Below are 4,354 nucleotides of genomic sequence, written 5' to 3' on the forward strand. Positions count from 1 at the left end.
TCTGTATGTCTGCATGTGTTGGGAGAGAGTGGGGGTGGGGAATGGGAAACATGTGTGGATTAGAATGGAAGGTGTTCCTGGATAATACTTTTACTAAATGGAATCTTTAAAAACCTGTAGTTATTAGCAAGATGAAGGTATAGAAATCAGCAATATCCTGTAGCTGCCTTTCCATTAAGTTAACCACTGATTATAAGCATCACATAAAACTTTGTGAGAAGTGTTTAGTTGTATGTTCTCTCTCTTTCTCTCTTTTCATCAAAACTGAGAATGTTTACTTACCATTTAATTTTCCCTGAGATTAGACACATGCATTAATTTCTATTCTGTGAGGGGTGTGAACTGTGGTGGAGAGAGAAGCAAAGTCTAAAGGACCTGGGGAGACTCTAAGAACTAACCAGGTAACACCTTCCACTAGATGGATGGTAATTCTGAAGGTACCTAACAAAATAGCACGTGGTCTCAAAATTTACTTTATGGCAGCTATTTATGCAGTAGACTACATTTTTCTTTAGAAGCAATTCTTTATTAGCTAGATTTAAGTAATTGTTAGGTCATATAGACTCACTTGGCCCAGTACATGCATTCATTAAACTATTATTTGCTGTAGATCTATGATGTTTCTGGGACCACCCTGACACTGAGGATGAACTGTGACTATAGTTTGGTCCCCCCTATCTGAGATTCTTTGGCCTCAGGAGCTGGGTCTTTTTTCTGTATCTCTAGTACCAACCATGTGCTTGGCCAATGACATTTGATCTACAAATAAGGTGACTGAATATTCAAAGTGTGATGAATGTTCAAGAAAAGTGATGCTCACTCTAGTAGTGGGTATACCTCTGAATAAAGGGATTATGCCCAGCAAAAATCAGTGGGGTATAAAAATACAGTGTGTCCTAGGTATGTGGCAAGGAAAATGGCTGGAAACATGGCCTGTGGTCTGATAAGGGAACCATAAACAATCATCCAGCAGAGATGTGATTGTTCACATTAATGTTTTATTTATTCATGTATTCTTTCAATGATGAATTGGAACCTTTCATCACTTTGACTCACAGACCTATCCAGATGCCTAAGACTCCATTATCAGATTACATAGAATGGGATCATGTCTTTTTGAGAAAACTGGGCATTTCTTTAGCTTAGGACTTCTTCACTTGAATTTCAGAGTGTTCCTCAATTAAGATGTGAATGCTACTTCTTTATTTCTACTTTTTAAACTGGAATTCAAAATTTCTTTCTTGTTTGAATGTTGGTAACTAAGCCAAAGTATTATTAGCAGTTATCGATGACTTTATCACCAACAGAAACCACAGGTATTTTTATATCACATTGCAGTTATATCTCCTTTAAGCTCATTATTCAGAAATTAAGGTGGTTATTAGACCTGCCACAACATTTTGAAATTTAATGTGTTAATGGAGAAACACATGTATTATTATATTACATATTTGCTTTCTAAAACTTTTTTGAAAAACCGTACTTTGATATGAATTGTTTCCTTGGTAATCCTATACATTCTATGTGATGCATTTAAAACATTATTTTGAGGCACCTTTACCAAACAGATAAAGGGTTGAAAGCCTAAACTTTGCATAGTGCCTTAAACTTCAGACTTTAAATTTCCCTCCTTACTTTTTGAACAGTTCCATGAAATTTTATTATTGCTCCCAAAGTCTTGCAAATCTCTCTAGGAATAATGACACTCCACACCCCAACCCTCCCAGTTTTATTGGGAAATAATCGACATATATCACTGTATAAGTTTAAGGAATATAGCATGATGACCTGATTTCCATAATTGTGACATGATTACCACAGTAGGTTCAACTAACATCCATCTTTTCCTATAGATACAATTAATAAAGAAAAGAAAAAAAAGGAAAAATAAAAATTTCTCCTCGTGATGACAGTCTTAGAATGAACTCCCTTAACAACTTTTGTGTATACTATAAAGCTGTATTAACTATAGTTACCGTGTTGTCCATTCCATCCCTAGGACTTAATTATCTTATAACTGGAAATTTGTACCTTTTGGTTACCTTCCTGCATATTGTCCTCCTCCCATCCTCCACCACTGGTAACAAGTCTGATCTCTTTTTCTATCATTTGGTTTGTTTTTGTTTTTAGATTCCACATAAAAGTGAGATCATACAGTATTTGTCTTTGTCTGACTTAATGTCACTTAGCCTAATTCCTTCAAGTTCCATCCATGTTGCTGCAAGCGGTATGATTTCCTAGTTTTTCATGGATGAATAATATTCCCTTATATATATACCACAATATCTTTATTCATTTATCCATCAAGGGACACTTAGGTTGTTTCCATGTTCTGGCTATTGTAAATAATGCTGCTATGAACATGGGGATGCAGATATCTTTTCAAGTCAGTGTTTTCATTTCCTTTGGATATATTCCCAGAGATGGAATTGCTGGCTCATGTGGTAGTTCTATTTATTTTTCCTAGGATCCTTCATACTCTTTTCCATAGTGGCTGTACCAATTTGCAATCCTACCGACAGTGCAAGGGTTCCCTTCTCCACATCCATGCCAGCATTTGTTATCTTTTCTCTTTTTATGACGGACATTCTTTTCTTTAAAAAAAATTTTTGTTTATTTATTTGTCAGAGAGAGAGAGTGCACACGCACAAGCAGGGAGGGGGCAGGCAGAGGGAGAAGCAATCTCCCCACCAAGCAAGGAGCCTGATGCGGGACTCGATCCCAGTACCCTGGGATCATAACCTGAGCCTAAGGCAGACGCTTAACCATCTGAGCCACCCAGGCCTGTGATGGCCATTCTTTTTTTTTTTTTTTAAAGACACATTTATTCAGCGTCATGATCAGACTATTACATTTAGCAATCAACAGCATGGGTGCAAAAAAAAAAAAAAAAATCTACATTAAAACCCTTTGTTGGAATGCTTTACACTTTCCACAGAACAAAAACTAAAATAACCTGTTACACCATTAGTCACAAATACAGTCTTCGAGTTTTTTGCCCGTACACATGAGTATTGTCTAAACGTCCTCTTTGTAGCAGCTAGGCCCTGCTACCACTGTGCTTGGCCGAGTTCACAAATCTGTTGTAACCTGTAGCTTCCCTGTCACTTCTCTGGCTCTCCTCTCCTGCTAAGCCTTGTTTCCTGGCAATAATTAAAACCTCCTGCCGCTGCCGTAGCTACGGCTGCTGCTGGAACCACCACAGCCACCTTGGTTTCGTGGTTTGGCAAAGTATTGGCCTCCACCACCATAGGGGCCAGAGCTTCTGCCTCCAAAATTTCCTCCTTTCATGGGTCCAGAATTTGAGGATTGATTGTTGTAATTGCCAAAATCATTATAGCTTCCGCCACCCCCAAAGTTGCTTCCATCATTACCAAATCCGTTATAGCCATCCCCACTGCCACCGTATCCACCACCACCTCGACTGCCACCAAAGCCACCTTGACCACTGAAGTTCCATCCACGACCAGTTGTCAGTCCCACCAAAACCACCTCCACGACCACCACCAAAGTTTCCAGAACCACCTCGACCTCTTTGGCTGGATGAAGCACTAGCCATCTCTTGCTTAGATAGGGCTTTCCTTACTTCACAGTTGTGGCCATTCACAGTAGGGTATTTTTCTACAATATTTTCTTGTCTACAGAGTCATGGTAACATCAAATGTTACAAAAGCAAAACCTCTCTTTTTGCCACTGCCTCGGTCAGTCATGATCTCAATCACTTCAATTTTCCCATACTGTTCAAAATAATCTCTTAGATGATGTTCTTTAGTGTCTTCTTCAATGCCACCAACAAAAATCTTTTTCACAGTTAAGTGGGCACCAGGTCTTTGAGAATCTTTTCTTGAGACAGCCCTCTGGTTCCACAGCTCTTCCATCCACTTTGTGTGGCCTCGCATTCATGGCTGCATCCACCTCCTCCACAGTGGCATACGTGACAAACCCAAAGCCTCTGGAGTGCTTGGTGTTTGGACCTCTCATTGCCACACAGTCCGTAAGTGTTCCCCAGTGCTCAAAATGGCTCCTCAGACTCTCATCGGTTGTTTCAAAGCTCAAACCTCCGATGAAGAGCTTCCTCAGCTGTTCAAGCTCTTTGGGAGACTCTGACTTAGACATGACGGCGGTGGGAGGGGAGACTTTAACGTTCCTTACTCGGCGGCATCCACGGGCTGAAAGCTATGATGGCCATTCTAACAGGCATGCAGTGATACGTGTCCTTGTGGTTTCCCTAATGACTAATGAGTTTTTAAGTTCTTCATATATTCTGTATACTAACTCCTTGTCAGATATATGGTTTGCAAATATTTATTCCCATTCCATAGGTTGGTTTTCACTTTGTTGGTAGTTTCTTTTG

General features: G+C 39.6%; 1 pseudogene; it reads right to left on the minus strand.

The window, feature by feature from the left end:
- Positions 1 to 3,037: 3,037 nt before the first annotated feature.
- On the minus strand, positions 3,038 to 4,138 carry LOC118533816 (heterogeneous nuclear ribonucleoprotein A1-like; annotated as a pseudogene).
- Between the last annotated feature and the right edge of the window lie 216 nt (positions 4,139 to 4,354).

This window comes from Halichoerus grypus, chromosome 11, assembly GCF_964656455.1.
Source record: "Halichoerus grypus chromosome 11, mHalGry1.hap1.1, whole genome shotgun sequence".
NCBI lineage: Eukaryota > Metazoa > Chordata > Mammalia > Carnivora > Phocidae > Halichoerus > Halichoerus grypus.